The sequence below is a fragment of the Myodes glareolus genome, chromosome X (assembly GCF_982192425.1).
Source record: "Myodes glareolus chromosome X, mMyoGla1.1, whole genome shotgun sequence".
Taxonomy (NCBI): Eukaryota; Metazoa; Chordata; class Mammalia; order Rodentia; family Cricetidae; genus Myodes; species Myodes glareolus.
Window position 1 is genome coordinate 43,617,499 of NC_142053.1, and position 17,932 is coordinate 43,635,430.

Sequence of the window (17,932 nt, forward strand, 5' to 3'; positions counted from 1 at the left end):
GTTTCTCTCAAAGCTCTCAGGTAAAGTACTTCAGAAGAACATGAGGCTGTGTCTCTTTTGCAGTTCCTGACTTCCAGCATTTCTGCTTCTCCTCAGCAGAGAATCTATCAAATGGCAACATGTTATTACTGAAAGCAGAGGCCTGCATATTTTTTATTCTAAGACCAAAAATGATAGCACAGTCCCTCTTCCTTTCAGGGATCTGCAAAAGTAGCTCCGTGGTCAGTGCATCATAATCTGTCCATGTTGTGAAGTTTTCTAGAAAATTCTTAACTACCTGCAACTTTTAGAGCGCCTTTCCCACACAGATATGCTTGTTTCGTCCAAGTTAATGGTTATAAACCTAAATGCACACCATAATATCAAATCAAAGAAACCTATTCATGCATATATGCATATATACATAAATATAAAACATGTGTTTGTGTACTTTTATAGAGTGATATGTAATTGCTGAATAATAGATCAACTGGTACATTATAGAAAACACAGTTCATGTTCTCAATGGAAAAGTTGTTACTTTCTAGGCTTGGCACCATGCTACAGATCATGAACATTCAGAAGACATATAAGCTGAAGAAATGTAAGCCACAGCTCCTGCCTCAAGAGATTTGCAAGGCAATTGAGATTCCTAAAGGAAGCAGTTCTATATCATTGTAATATCTACATCAGCACATATTCAAAAGAATGTGTAGAAATGGCATGAAGCACGGTGAATTGCAGTACAAAGTCTCTTGGGAGAGAAATAAAAGGTTAGGTACAAAATGCATAACCATATACCAAAATGAAGAATTAACTCAAGAAGTTAGAGAGGGGAGATTACAGCCCAAATCCAGACATGCCTAGGAAAATCAGAAATCGGGATGGAGAAACATACTCAAGTTATAAGCTATCTAAAGTTAAGGAATGATGATCAATTTTTTAATGATTTATTTATTTTTATTTTATGTGTATTAGTGTTTTGCCTGCATGTATATCTGTGTGAAGGTGTTGGATTCCTTGGAGGTAGAGTGACAGGCAGTTGTGAGCTGCCACGGGGGTGCGGGGAATTGAAGCCAGGTCCTCTGGGAGAGCAGCCAGTGCTCTTAACCACTGAGCCATCTTTCCAGCCCTGATTACCAATTTCTCAACATCTGCTTCTTTATTGTGACTGCATTCTAAAAGTTAAGAATAAAAATGTTTCCAGAGAGAGTCTGTAGTCCCAACTAGTGACAGAAGAGAAAGTAGATGTGGCGAAATGAAGATGACCTGCCGATGGGATGAAAAACAGAGAGAGAAACCTTGGCGCTGAGATGGTAATTCACAAAGCAAGAGCACAGGTCTTCAGTGTTACCAGAAGTCTAAACATGGTGAAGAAAGGTGGAATGCTATATTTGATATGGTGAAACTTGAAGGTTAATGGTACATACGTCCTTAAGAAGCAGTTAAAAGATACAATCCAAGACAAAGAAAGAGAGTTTAAAGAAAGAGCATTCTTTGCTTTTGGATTAACAGAACATGGCCCATTAAAAACATCAAGGTCCTTCTATGTCTAATGTGTCACCTTCTGTTTTTCTCTCATATGTTCAGCTCCGTTCATCTTCCCTTCCAAGTGATCCTATATTTAATGGCTGTCATATGGCTCAAGAAACTTGACCTCAACACTGTCATTTCCTGGATACTAGGAAAAGGACTTATACTAAAGTCCTTGCAGAAGAGAATTTTCAGATAAGATATGCACTAGTCATATCTGCAAAGAGCATCTGTCAGCTTCCTCGTAGGCTACACATAGGGAACTGGCTTCTAATCCTTAACACTGACTCTCGCATGCTGCTTCTCCTGAGTGGACTGAAACATGCAAATTAACGCCAGTTTATTTGATGAGCATTTGAGTCATCACTGTTCTACTGTCCATAAAGTAAATGAAAACAAATTTCAAGTTGACCAGCTTACCTAAGACTGTTGAGAACAAGATAGCCAAGGCTATAAAATGCCTTTCAGCAAATCAAAGGAACCACATACATAAAATATGTTGGTGTCTTTCCAGCTACGGAGCAAGGGGCTATATAATCCATGGGGAAAAATAGATCAGAGTCTCCTGTCATTTTCAAGGCACTGGTCCAGAAATTAGCAAACAAAATCTCAGCAAGATATCTTAAATCCTCTTTACCAGCTGAGTTAGTCAGTTGTACATAAAAAAATTTAAAGAGACAGGACTTCAGTTACTAAGGAGATTATGTCTGCTTCTTAGTCTAGTGATTGTTAGAAGAATATGAGGGTCTCCCTTTTCACTTTCTGAGATTTCAGTTCCCTATGGTCAGTGGTGGCCCAAAACTGTTATGTGAAAATTCTAGATATAAACCATTCACAACTTTTAAATTGTTCGCTATCCTGAGGAGTATGATGAAATCTTGCACCAACTCATTTTTTTGCCCAACTGATAAATGACTTATCCACTTGTCCAGTGTATCCATGCTGTATGTACTGCCCCCTCTGATAGTCACCTAATATCTTCTCTGTTATCAGATTTATTCTTACAGTATCACAGCAATTGTGATCAAGTAACCTTTGTTTTACTTAATAGCAGCCTCAAAGTGCAAGAATGGTAACATTAACTATTTAGATATATCACAGAATAGCCATAGAGTGCCTCTCAAACGTGAAAGATAAAAGTACAATAAGATATTTTGAGAGAGATCATAACCACATAACTATTTTACAGTATATTGTCATTATTCTGTTTTAGTATTATTGTTTAGCCCTTGTTAGTTATATTCTTACATTCAACCTAATCTTAAGTATTCATGTATAGAAAAAGTATACATATAGAATTTAGTACTATCTGTAAGGAGGCATCATTGTATCGTATAGGAACATACTTTCTACAGATAGTGAAGGACAGGAGTATAGTCGTTTGAACAGTGTATACTGGAGAGTCTGGCTACCAGGATTCAAATCTCAGATCTGGCAACTTGGAGCTGCATAACCATAAGCAAGTTTTTTCAGCTCTCTAAGCCTCTGTGGTCTCTGTAAGCTGGAGATAATAGCACGACATTAGCTCACAAAGAGGATTGCATGAATCAATGTATTTACAACACATAACATAGTATCTGACACACAGTAAGTATTCAAAGAAAACTACAAACGTGGTTTGAGTTTCTTCCAAACTGGGTGACTCTTTGACATCAGCTCCATAGGTATTAGCAAGAAACAAACTATAATGCTAATGCTTAGAATTATTAATAATTTTATACAAATATATTCACTTCCATGCTTATACATAATGTAACAGACTCAGTTAAACCTCCACCTCCTCACACTTACCACTTCAGTGCATGAAATCCCAAATTTCTACTGTAAATATTGCCATTTCTTTTTTTCTGTACATATCTTTTTTATTACTTTATAAATAATACCAATCAAAATTTCCACTTCCTCCCCTCCTCCCACTTCCCTCCTGCTCCCCAAATCCCTTCTCCTCTCCCCCTCCAGTCCTAAGAGAGGGCAGGGTACCCTGCCCTGTGGGAAGTCCAAGGCCTTCCCCGCTACATCCAGGCCTAGGAAGGTGTGCATCCAAATAGAATAGGATCCCAAAAAGCCAGGACATGCAGTAGAGACAAATCCCAGTGCCATTATCATTGGCTTCTCAGTCTGCCCCAATTGTCAGCCACATTCAGCGGGTCCAGTTTGATCCCATGCTCGTTCAGTCCCAGTCCAGCTGGCTTTGGTGAGCTCCCATTAGATCAGGCACACTGTCTCAGTGGGTGGATCAACCCCTTGTGGTCCTGACTCCCTTGCTCATATTCTCCCTCCTTCTGCTCTTCAATTGGACCTTGGGAGCTCAGTCCAGTGTTCCGATGTGGGTCTTTGTCTGTATCTCCAACCATCACTGGATGAAGGTTCTGTGGTGATATTTAAGATAGTCATCAGTCTGACTACAGGACAAGGCCAGTTCAGGCACCCTTTCCTCCACTGTCCAGGGTCCTAGCTGGGGTCATCCCCATGGACTCCTGGGATCCCCTCCAGAGCTAAGCCTCTTGCAACCCCAAAATGGCTCCCTCAATTAGGATATCTCCTTCCCTGCTCACATATCTGTCCTTCCTCCATCTCAACCATCCCACTCCCCCAAGCTCTCCCCAACTCTCCCCTTCTCTCTCTCACATTAGAGACTTAACAGCACACTCGTCATTTCTTTTGCTGACTTTCTCTGGATTCCAGAGCCCACTTTTTCAATCCCTGGTGATGCAATGAGCATACAACGAGAGTAATAGCATTCCCATGAAGACTAATAAATGTGCAGATGTATTTAAACTCCAGCCATTCTCTATGGTAGCTAGTTCAATTATACTCTCACTATGACCTGCCTACTATTTTATTTTATTTTATATTTCATGACCCCATCTGGAACCAGGATTTTCTTCAACTCACAAAGAAACTACTTAACAATTTCTGTGATTGTCTCAGGATCAGTTTCTCAGTAAACAAAAAACTAAACTCTTCTCATAAACCTATGAGAAAACAAAGAGCAAACATCATACATTCTGCCACAAAGAAACTGAATTGTATATCATATGAATAACGAAAGAGCTAGACCTAGAAGTCACATCTCCTGAGTTCCTGTATTTGTTGTTGTTAACGAGTGTATGTCATCCCTTTTCCCAGGCATATACCAACTAATAATGCCAGGAATCCCAATATCTTCTTCCTCATTGTTATCAATTGATTTCCTAAAAGTCTTTTCTTGACCAGGCAAGGAAGGGTCACACTCTAGCTGACACATATCATTAGACTTTTCCATGTGTTGCATGCATATTTGTGACTTTGTTCTTAAAATATCCGATCCTAACTCACCATCTACCTAATGAACACTGCGTTGTCTGCCAGAATCTGTGAATGGATTGTTGAGATTCATCAGGACTCTAACATAGAAATTCTGAATGAGTGGCAACTGATCATTTAAAGTAATGCTTAAAGCACTTATTGCGCTGAAAACAATGTAAGATTCCTTTGATAATTTTTTAGACAATTGAATATCGAAACAACCTTAGGGTCTTGTGTTACCATCAGTTCTCATTACATGAGAAGATGTATGTAACAACTGAATGATGAAAGTTATCTGATTAATAACAATGGGCAATAATATTTTTTAATATGAGACACCATCATTTCATGACTTCATATTCTGTTTCTCTCACCCCAAAGGGAAGTGCCCTTATAGTCTTGGATACCATAACTGAAAGGCTACTTATACTGCGCATTTGCTAAATGTAGATTACAAGAAGGTTACGTCCATTGGGTTCTCTCACTTTAAGAGAGTCCTTAATTAGTGGCCATCTGGCCTCCTAGGAAGGACTGTAATTAAAGTAGCCATGAAGGAGCAGTGAACACGCAAACAGTGAAATCTTGCCTAGCTGTGCCTTAGCTCTGGGATACCCAGTACTCAGGTAAATACCAAGGGCACATCGGTCTATTTTTATTTTTTCATCAAAATGATTTGGATCCAGAAGATGAGATTAAATACATCACTGACTAAATTATGTGGCAGACACAAACGTTACTAACATCTGCATCCCCTTAGCAAACCTGATGCAGTACCGATCTCCCACTTCCATTGTCCCTGTGTGTTCCAGTTGATTTTTTGGCTCTGCATGACAGTAATAGGAGTTTCTCGCCACTTTGGGCTAGTTGAAGGAACTGAACAAGACCCTTGACTTTGTCAAATGTGTGCATCCATGTATTTGTCCCAAATCATCTAAGAGTAAGTTACAATCAGTTACTTAAGAGAAGAATCAAAGGAATGATCTTGACCCAAGCTTCCAAATGATATCTGCTGAGTTTGAAATGATCTCTGATGCAATATTCACATATGAGGTTGTGAGCAAAATAGTATTTTTTCTAATATTGTTTAAAATAACAGAAACAAGAGAGGCTTTGTGTCTCCTATACCTTGCTCTCTACAAAGCCTGTAGGTAAGCACCTTTAGCAGTTCCACTTGATCAGAGAGAATGAAATCAGAAATGGATGACTGGAAAAGGGCACAACCCACGTATGTGTTTAAACTATAGCATTTAGCTATAGCTATCATGTATTTCTTGGAAAGAGGTCAAATTATGAGACTCACTTAAGAAGGAAAGAGCAACATGAAGTATGTATTGACTAACTCTAGGCCTTACAGTAACCTGAGTTTACTGTTAAAAAAGAACCTTTACCCAACTCTTAGTTTACAAAGTCAATAGCCTTACAGACATGCAATGAAGCTAAGGATCCAGAGCTAAGCAAAACAGTCACATGGGTACCAACCATACACACTTAAATATATAGGATTTCTTCAAAGTGAGGCCCTACTGGGCATGGCTCAGAATCAACACTTACATTTTGAGCATAATTCTAATTGATTCTTTAAGTTTTGTTGAAAGTTCACCAAGAGATTACTGAACAAGGATGACTAATGGGCGCACTAAGGTGAATGTGGGAAAGCCCACAAGGCCTCGACTTTACAAGAAGAACTACGGGACTGAGGAATGCTGGGTTGTGGGAAAATTAGTCTTCCCCAGGGAAGAGCACACCAGTTGTCTAGTACCAAATGGTCAGCCCTGAAAACATACATATAATTTAAATTAGACAGACGGAGCAGATTATATTTAGGAATATACATGTATATACATCCACGCATGTAACAACAATGAAAAAAGAAGTCATGAATTTGAAATCAACCAAAGAGGAGTATACTGGGGAAGGGTAAAGGAGAAAAGGAAGGAGAAAATTAAATAATTACATTATCGTCTCAATTTTTTATAAAGTTTAGAAAATATGTTTTAAAGCTAGAGAGTGGATTCTTTTAAATGATTAAAAACTGCATAGCAAGTGGAGAGAATAAAAGCTGACAAAATAATTCTGCAAGTTGGGGACGTCTAGTGGTGTAGTGAGCATTCTTATAACCTGTAATGGGTCCTGAGGGCATCACTGCATAAAGCACACTGAGAAGCTGAAAATCCTAGCATGGACCCCGAGTCAGCAAGAGAAGATGAAGTGATAGTCTATATATTCTGCCTAAGGAGGCAAGGAAGTGTGCAGTATATGCTAGAAAGTCTCCTAACCTGAGTGATTAAGTTAAAAATTGTAGCATGCAAAGAAGCAAATTTAAGCTCCAGAAAATTCTGCTCCCCACAAATATTCTTTTTCAGAGCTCCATCTGTTGCTGCGGTTTCTCTCCCCATCATTTTGACCTTCTCCTTTACAGTCTTGGTCACCTCCTAGTAAGAGAAGATGTGTCGCATCCGTCTTATCAGCACTGAAGACGCAACACCGGACTCTTCTTAACTGCGATTTATTCAGGACCCTTGAGTAATCTTCTCACCCTCTCGCTATCTCTCGCAACCTCTCTCAACCTCTCGCCCTGGGGAAAAGCCAGTCTACAGCTTAAATAACCTCTGGGTAGCCAACCCCAGCACGCCATGTGGGACACGCAGATAGGTCCAGAAATGCGGAAGCAAGCCAGATCTTTAGCGTTAGCCATATATGGAGTTTAAGCACCTGAGAGCACTCACCGTTGGAAAGGTGGAAGGCGGGAATCAGCGCCACCTGTAAGGTGTGGCATCACGCAGCTCTCTACAAAGATGAATTTCTGCCTGAAACTCCTTTTTACAGTGGAAAAATACAAGCATGGGTTTTCCAAGTTTTTCTATGCTTGGAAGAAAGGGGGATTTTAAAAAAATTACTATTCATTGTGAATCACAGAGTATTCCTACTCATATTGGCCATGAATTTCCAATAAAAAAAATCTAGTACAAATTAAGATAACCTGGAAGTGAATGATAAGAGCCAATAGTACAGCATTGCAGAAAAACATTGGTCCAATTAGATTATGAAATAATTAGTGTGATTTCTTATATCCTCAGCACTTGGTTTCCGCTTCACATGCAGCAACTGGCAGGTCTATAACCTACATTTTCTGAAAATGTCAAAGAAACAGATTGTGGTTGTGAGGAGCAGTTCAGGAACTTTGAGAAACAGTAAACATAATGGGCCAAGAGCAGAAGGAAACAGAATCAAGATGAAGGGGAAATCGCATGCCTCTCTTCAGAGCTACTATAGAGCTAAAACTGTACCTCTAAAGGATGGTCACACTCCAAGAAAGGACAGTGAGAAGTGATAAAGCTAAACTGACAAAATGAAATTGTCACAATTTTCCCAGTAACTAAATAATAAGATTTCAGGGGAAGTCGCCAGTAGGAACAAGACAAAGAAAAACATCTAATAAGTGTGACTTCAGTGGTAAGAAATTAGAGAACAGGTCTTTAACTGGATCGCAGCCTTTAGTGTTAAGAGAGAAAGCTCATGAAGGTAGAAGTGCTGTGTAAACTGCTAAGAATAGATAGAAAGAAGACTTGTCAAGAAAACTGAGGCTACTAGGAGAATTACCTAGGATGATGATCGAACAACGAACTCTTACAAGTAATTATAAAAAAGGGAGAAAGATGGAAGTACCAAGGCAAAAGAACCCAAAGAAAAAACAAATGCTTTAGCAAAAGTTATCTGTGGCTACATTTTGAAGGAAGATTATAACTGCTCACCAGACTTTGAAGCACTGTATGATCTACTTCTCATTGCATTCATCACTAGGAAAATCTCGCCACTGCTCTACACCACTCAAGTGCCATGGATATCGTGTAAACATTAGAATTCCTAAATGAGCAAGATTGCCCTTTTAAGAGTTTCTGTGGAGATAAGGGTTGTCCTGGGAAGGATTTATAGCATTCATCAGCCAAGCCTTTGAGAATTAGTTCTGGATTCAGTGGCCCAGAACAAAACCTAAGTGTCAAGATTGACATCAGTAGGATGGCAGCACAGAGAGTACCAAACTCCCATTCATTCACAGACACATTGGAAAATAAGCAGGAGCTGTCAGAACAAACTCTGTCAGAAATCTGGAAAATGGTCAAAGATTTATAGAAACTCAGCAAGTAATGAATCAAGAAAAATGAAACTTCCACATAGTTGAAAGGTTTTGGAAGTTTTCCCTCCACTCCGACCTCACCTGTTTCCCCATTTGGCAATAGTCTTGAAGGTGGCAGCCTATGTTCCCTGTGTTAGACACTGGAGCTCCTGATTTCAGAGAAAATGGAGTAGAATTCACCAAATACTTGTGTGGGTCTGTCTAAAACTGGCTTCCTGGAGGACCAATGCCAAGTACTCAACTCCATTTCACCTAACTCAGAAATCTCTCAACATATGACAGTGGTGGGCATTGCTGAAGAACACTGTAAGGTGGATGACAAATTTATATCCATCTTGGGCAAAATATCATGGTTGCTGAAAAGAATATACAACCTAAAGTCTACATGGACACTCTAGAGAAATATTTATTTTGGTAAAGGAGAACAATCAGAATCACATGTTTACTGTACAACGCAGCAAGTCATGCATATGTTCGAGGCAGGGCATATGTTCAGAAAAGACCTATGAAGACCTTAAGTGCTTACTGATGACTCATCTCTTGGCCTCATATAAGGCTAAATCAAAAGTAATAGCCTAACTGTTAACAGAGGGTGCCAGAACTGAATCTATCAAATATGTGAGAAATAATTTAAGGAAATCTCTGTCAAAATACTTGCTGATCACAATCTAAAGGAACAGATACTTCAGTAACCAAATACGACAAGGACTGCAATCTGGAAAAACAGCTGGGATATGCTGTTAAATAAGTAGACAATGGAAGCCTTTCCTCATTGTAGTGAGGGGCTGCGGGCAGGCCTGCTTTTCATCCTGCCCAGCTCCTGCATGGCTAGCTTAGTCCCAGAAATAACAACACACAAATTGTATTCATTTAAGCACTGCCTGGCCCATTATCTCTAGAGAGTTAGTTACTGACTAACTCTTATATCTTGATATTAACCCATTTCTAATAATCTGTATAGCACCACGAGGTGTAGCTTACTGGGAAAGATTCAGCATGTCTGACCTGGTGGCTGGCTCCATGGCGTCTGGCTCATAGCCCTCTTCCCAGCATTTTGTTCTGTTTACTCCGCCTACCTAATTTTCTGTCCTATCAAGGGGCCAAGGCAGTCTCTTTATTGACCAATGAAAATAACACAATAGACAGATAACCCTCCTCCATCACCTCATCTAAAACAACAAATCTTAGAAGGACGAAAGTATAACCCTCAAAATATAACATTAGAACATTAACATATATTTCAATAATAATTAACAAGGCATATGAAGGAATAGTAAAGTATGGCGTACATTGGGGAGGAACAAGAACTGCTTCCTAATAAAGTCCATTGTTAAAATAAAATTTACACATTGAAAAAAGGAAAAGATTTAGCCAGGAATTATGGTACATGCCTATAATCCCAGAATTTGGGAGACAGAGGCAGGCAGATCTCTAGGAGTATGAGGTCAGCCTATTCTACAGAGTGAGTTCTAGGACAGCCAGGACTGTTACACAGAGAAAGAAACCCTGTCTCGAAAAAAAATTAAGAGTATCTTTCTTTTATGAAATTATGGTATTGACAGGACATGCATAGTAGTATCTGTAGAGGGTTTTAAGATTTAAAAATATTCTTGGCAAGATAAAAATAACTGAGTAAAAGCATATTTGTATTCCTAAAGAAAGGGAAGAGAGAGAAGAGAATTTTTCAAGCAACATTGTAACTTTTCATTTTAAAAAACTAGATAAAGAAGGGCAATGAAAACTTAAAATAGAAAAAGAAAATGTTTAAGCAAGGATAAACAAAACTGAGTATGAAAATAGCAGAATCATTGAAAATAAGAACAGACTCTGACAATATCAGGAATATTGACAAGCTCACAAGTAGACAGATAAATAAAAGATGTAAATAACTAAAAATGATAGAATCATTTCCCTCAGTCTTACAGAAGTTTCAAAGAATAAGAGAATATCACAGGGTTTAAGAGTTGGCTCACCAGTATGAGCACCTGAGTTCAGATACCCAGCACTCACATAAAAGCCAGTAGCGTAGTGGCCAACCCATAATTCCAGTACTCAAGAAGCAGAGACAGGGGATACCCAAGGTAGTCAAATTGGGAATTTCCAGGTTCAACAAGAAACCTTATCTCAGTAAAGACTGATCAAAAGAAGATACCCATCATGTGTGCACATATGTACACACCTACAGACATGTGCTTCCACATGTATAAGAACATGCATACACACATAATAAAGAGACATAAAAAGAGGCAATACTCTAAACAGTTGTGTAGCAACACATAAGACAACATAACTGTAATGAGGAAATTTTTCGAATTACTTAAAAATTTTTAGAATTACTTTGAAAATCAATAAAAGTTATAAACTACAAAAAGATGGCATCAATGATGTAAATCAAATAAAATAAATTTAAAAATAATTCTCAACAAAGAGAATTTTACAGTGTTGTGACTTCACTGTGAATCCTATCAGCCAGAGCATAATTGAAATTAGGGCTTTCCTTTCAAATTGTTTTAAAATGTGGAGGATGAATTGAATACTGGTCAGCTCATTGAATTAAGTTAGCATCACCTCACTACCCCAAAGAGATAAAGATAGTATGCTGAAATATAATGGATTCCAATATTTTTTGGGGGGTTTGGTTTTCAAAACAGGGTTTCTCTGTAGTTTTGAAGCCTGTACTGGAACTAGCTCTTGTAGACCAGGCTGGCTCAAACTCATAGAGATTTGCATGCCTCCTGAGTGCTGGAATTGAAGGTGTGCTCCACCACCACCCGGTTAGATTCCAAATCTTTATGTGATACACAAATGTTTTAATCCATTTACCTTTCTCATCTCTCTCTCTCTCTCTCTCTCTCTCTCTCTCTCTCTCTCTCTCTCTTCTTTCTTCTTTCTTCTAGAGCAAACGATGTAGATTTATTAATGAAAAGTGTGAATTGGAAGGTTTCCAAGAAAAGGACATTCTTTTTTTCACCTTCTTGGTTGTAAATTTAGATGGGGGGGATATGATTTTTATATGTATCCTTGACTGTCCCAGAACTCATTCCATAGACCAGGCTGATCTCAAACTCAGATATCTGCCAGCCTCTGCCTTCTGAGTACTGGGATAGAAGGTGTACACCACCACGACCTGGCTCTCTTTCTTTTCTTAAGGCTTGCTTACAGTTTCAGAGGCTTATTTCATAATCATCTTGGTGTGGAGCATAGCCATAGGCCTGGGCCTGATACAGGCTTTTGAAACTTCAAGGCCAACTTCCACAACAACACACTTCTTCCAACAAGGCCACATCTACTCCAACAAGGTCATACCTCCTAATCCTTCTAATCCTTTCAAAGAGTTCCTCTCCCTGGTGACTAAACATTCAAACATATGAGCCTATGAGGGCCATTCTTATTCAAACACTACACTATGTGGCAGGATACTCTTTCCAAGTGCTAACCAACAACAAGCCAGAATGTCCAGTAAGCCATACAATCACAAGGGAAACAACCTACATTGGGATATACTATGTTGTTAAGCTATGTTGTTTAGAACATTATGCATATGAAATGAATTTTTAACTTAATTTTCATTCTATAATGAACCATACTGTAATTATGTACAGATTTCTTGTTTATTGAAATGTTTTCAAACAATATAATCTGATCAAGGTTTTCCCCCAGAAACTCCCATATTCCTACCTGCCCAACTCCATGTCTTTTTCTCCCTTTTTTAGAAAACAACCAGGAAAAAACATACAAAAAAATCATAAGAATTTGATTTTTTTAAATACACATAGTAATTTATGTATTTTTAATCTCCTTTTGTAATGTATAGACATAGCTATGTTGACACTTGGTTGCTGTAAGCTTATTTTATTGTTTACTTCTTTGAAATTATTTTATACCTAGACTGTTTTACTAAACTTTACCAAAAAATCAAATATACAACTTTGAATATTATAAAATACATTAGCTTCTGATTTTAAAAGAAGATGTTGTTTTACAGTAAAACAACATTTTTCAGTGTTTTTCACATTTATTGTGGTATATCTCATTATAAATTTAGGAATATCTATACAATGAGATGGAATACACGATATGACTTGGATGAGCCTGAAAGCATTAATATTGGGCTAGGTGAATAAAAATGGACACAAGAAATCATAAATTATATGTTTCCATTCATATGAAACATGAATGATATATAAATTATACATACAGAGACAGAATGTAGTTCAGTAATTGTTAGGATTTTGGAGTCAAGTGAAGTGGGAAGGGATGAAGAAAATGGGCACATCCATAATAATGTTTGACCAACTATCTTGGCATCCCATCTAGTAGCCCTGTCAAGTTGACAAAGTTATTAATCACAGGAGTGAAGTCTTATCTCTTTCTCTGGGCAGATTGGAAGTGAAAAGTCATTAGTTCCCTCTTCCGCACAAGCAGGATTCAGTATCAGTGGGTCTTATTTTTGCAATGATACAGATTAGAAAACTTATAAAACAGATTCCTATAGAAGTGAATTTCAGAGTCTTTAGGAAAAAAAGGTGATTACTAGTTAGGATGACCTTTACAGATTTTCTTTTATTTTGATTGATAAAAGCACATTACCCACCCACCCATCCTACCCCACCCCTGCCATATATACACGTCTGAGGCTTGGGTTTGGTTTGGAAGTATGAAAAGGTATTAGCAAGAAAGTTATGAACTTCAACAGAACATGAAAAGTAGAAGTGTAGATTAAAAATAGATTATAGAGGCTCCCTGGTTGTCAATTCAGTCTCTGTGGGCTCCTATGAGCCCAGGTAAGTTGATTTTGTAGGTTCTCTTGTGGTGTCCTTGACCCCTATGGCTCTTACAATCCTTTCTCCTCATCTTCTATAGCATTCCCTGAGCCCCACCTAATGCTTGACTGTGGGTCTCTGCATCTGCTCCCATCAGCTGCCAGAGTAAGGTTTTCTGATGACAATCAGACTGGGCATCAATTTATGAGTATAGCAGAATATCACTAGGAATCATTTCATTGACTTGGTGTGCCATGTTTTGTTGATTTCCATAGGAGGCCTGCCCTTTTCTGAAGAGAAATGGAGGAGGAGTGGATTTGGGGGTGTGCATAGCAGAGGTTGGGGGAAGGAATTAGCAAGAGAGGAAGAGGGGAAACTGGAGTCAGTAGGTATAATAATAATAATAATAATAATAATACGATTATATAAGCAGAAAATAGGAACATATCAAGGAGATAATGCAAATATAGGGAGTTCTATAAACTAGATACAACAACATTTGTGAAAGGAATTACATACAATCATACACTGAAACTGAGTAGGTAAATAAAGGAGCTCTAGAAGGTAGAAGATGAAGAAGCCCAAAGAGACCAGGTTAATAGTAGAGGTTGGCATGAGACTGTGAAGAGGAAACGACTCATAAATCAGACAACTTCTCCATCTCAGACAGGAGGCCTTTTAGACCTTTTCATAGTATTGTGAGACCTGCTTGTCAAGATCTGGCCAGTTCAGGACAAACATGAAATTCCTCCATAAGTATCTTCTTCAGCAAATTCTGCCAAGGACTACAAGAAAATCACATGAGGCTGGAGGCTGAGAACAGATTTCAGTAGCAGGTGGTAGAATTACAAAAAGAAAGGCCAAGAAGAAAGGAGACCAGAAAGAACACGAAAGCGCCTCAGTCGTGTTTGAAAGCAAAACTAAGCAGAACTCCCTCGATGCCCAAGAACAGGTCTAACAGGAGTGTTTCACTCTGTTGGGATCAGAGCATAGAAATGCTGAACTGTACCAAAGTAAAAAATGGTCTTATCAGTAAACCCCATAGCAGTGAATCTTACCCAGGTAAAATGCTACTCACAGTGAATCCCTTGGTGATTAGCACATTTCTTTTCTCGAATTCCAGCCAAGCTGGAAAGCCTTACCTGCCTTGCTTTCTTTTTGTGGTTGAAATTTCAGAAATGCTGTAAACTTCTGCCCCAGTTCTAACTGAGCTAGTCATGATTTCATACTCCCACCTCATGACAATTACAGTACAATTCACCATTTGTGATGCTGATTGAAGGTACTTACTTGTTCATTTAATGTGAGCATTTAGCTCATACTATGTACCAAGCATTAATGGTTCGGAGCAACAGAGATAAAGCAATGGGAATGTCATAAAATTCCCCTATTTCATACAGTTTCCGTTGTTGAGAACTTTTGAATGTGCTGCTCAGAGGATCTGATAACCCAGACGTTTAGCCTCTCCTGGCGTACATGGCACTAGCAGTCTCTCACTTCCAACAGAAGTTCATTCCTCTCTGTAGCGATCTCATCATGTTCCTTCTGTAGCATCTGTTGACGGTCGGGATATGTTATGATAAATGTGAAATAACTCCTCCAGTTATGGAGCTGATTGCCTGGTTCCCATTCTCCGTAAGAATAGCAATAGACTGGGATAAAAAGGAGAGTAAATGTGATTTAGAGCATCCAGTTCTCACAACAGACATGGTGGATCTTTAGCTACTCATCTGTTGGACTGAAATGTAGACCTATCCATGACCATCAAGCTCCTGAGCCTCTTGAAGCTTTTGAAGTTAAACACTTTGGGAACGCTCACTCAAATCCTACAGATACTTGCTACTTACCCACTAAGTGCCACACAGTTGACACCTAGTGACAATTGCTCATGTCACTCATTCTTCAATTCCACTCTGTCAGGTAGAAAGAAGAGATACTCTTAATTTTTATATGCTATAGATAGAGTCTAGGGTCTTGTGTATTTTAAGAACTTGTTCTATCTCTCAGTTCTATTCCAAGTTCCCGTTTTTGTGTTTGTTTTGAGATAGGGTTTAGAATTAGCCCAAGCTGACCTGAAACTTACAGTTCTCCTATTTCAGAATCCTTAGTGCTGTGGTTTGGGGCATGTACAACTAAATGTTATTACCCAAACTAAGCTTTGTTTTTCAACGTAAGATGTGGAAATGACTTACCCAAGGTCATGGGCAAACTGTTTCAGTAACTTCATAAATCCTGCCCTCTAGCATTGTTTGCAAGTATCTTTTTCTTATCAGTCCCTCCAAGTGCACGTGTTATGCACTCCTACTATAACACACATAACAGCCACATTCAGTCGTCTTTTCTGCTCAGTGAGTCTTGTTCCCTTTGCATGGGAATACCAAGAGAAAAGGAGAGGAGATGGTGTTGGTAGTGAAATGATATTCCATAGAATAAGACTAAGAATCTAAATTTCTGTCCCGAGTTTGGAAGTGGGGAATCCGAGGTCTGAGAAGTTTTGTAAAAGACATAAATATAATGGGAGTGCCAGAGTCTCAGACATTTGAATGAATTGTTAAATTAATATTTCATGGCACAGCTTGGTGGTAACGAGAATTCTTCAGTTTTGACTTGACACTGGAGTAGATAGAAGCATCTTCCCTGGCCATCTACAGGCTTTTGTGTATTCCATTTCTGTTTGCTTGCTTTCTTCTTATTGTTTATTGCTTTCCTATTCTCTTTGTTTTGAGGGCTGATGCTATGAAGTAGTCTTACATTGCAAACATGGAGAGTATCCTGCCTCACCAAGACAGTTCTAAGTTTTATTTAAGGGGTGTAATAGAAAAATTAAACAAAGCAATACGAAAGTGGCCAGTGATTCTTTATGACTTAGTAGAATAGATTGTCTCTACCCTAGCTCCCATCAGACCTTTCTCCAAAGTTTCTAACAATAAGAAAGTAAGCTGATTTTATGCCAATTACCTCTATTCTCCTGTGACCCTGTAGTGGAACTGGTAATGAGAAGGATAAAGATCTCGAAGGCCAGCAGTAAATGGAAGTTCTCGAGCAGCCTGAAGCATCAGGCAAGTAGATAAACATCCCCCAGAAGAGTTGAAAATTGATTGCTGTCATGGATGGAAAAAGTCAGTTTCAGTCAGGTTATTGATTATTTGGTTGTTGAAAAATTATCCTCAGTGCCTGAACCCGTGGAGCCATGAACAATGAAAATGGAAACATTTGCAAAAACAAAAATAAATAAATAAACTAAGCTAATATGATAGGGATCCAAATGAGGTGCCAGTTCAACTCAAAAGGTAAAGAACACTGGAGGCAGCTGTGCCTTTAAATTTAATCGTGGACAAAGTCAAATGTGATTGTTGCCAGTCAGGCCCCAGAGATTCCATTTTTATTTTTTCTGCTTCTGCAAAAAATAATACTTGCTCGTCTCATCACATTGATGATGCACCGTCAGCACTAGGGAGGACAAACTGTGTGCTTTTCAAATTCAGGTCTATGTACGCCACTCAGGGAAATATTTTTTGGGACTTTGGGATGTTACATTTCCTTCTGTGTTCCTCATTGCTGAAGCTTTTGATGAAGGGAGTTTAAATAAAGCATTACGGTACACAAATGTCATTTCCATGCAAAGCATTCCTGCCGCACCTAGATGTTTAACTCCCTTTCTGAAAGATAAAGAGTCTAAACTTTTGCTCTCAAATAACCCTACCACTACTAGGTCCATGAGGAAAAATTGGGCATATCTTTGCCTGAGTTTTTCCCTTTGTAAGTACTTGTCTTAAAGACAAATAAGACATTTAAAAACTGAGAAATTAAGCACAATTCATGGTTTAAAAGTCATCATGTTCAGTGTGTTAGATATGAATAAGAAGATAAATTCAGTGTTATATACAAATTATTTTTATTAGCCCAAATCTCAACTCATAGGCATTTGAGCCCTGGGTTTGATTCGTCAACTATATAAGAATGAAGAAAGTGAGCTGGAAATTGAGCTGGTGTACATTCTCTCTCTGCTATTGACTGTGGACATGACTAGCTACTTCAAATCCCTACTTCCTTGACTTCCTCACAACGGTGGACAATATAACCTGGAATTCTAAGCCAACTAAATCCTTTCTACTTTATCTTATTTTATTTTATTCTGTTTTTGTGTGTTTTTGGAGACAGGGTTTCTCTATAGCTTTGGAGCCTGTCCAGGAACTCACTCTATAGACCAGGCAGGTCTTGAACTTACAGAGAT

At 38.6% G+C, this 17,932-nt stretch overlaps 1 protein-coding gene across 1 annotated transcript in view; it reads left to right on the forward strand.

Moving 5' to 3' along the window:
- The window catches only part of Trpc5 (transient receptor potential cation channel subfamily C member 5), a 277,718-nt gene that overhangs the window by 41,413 nt on the left and 218,373 nt on the right, over positions 1–17,932 (forward strand). The window lies entirely within an intron of this gene.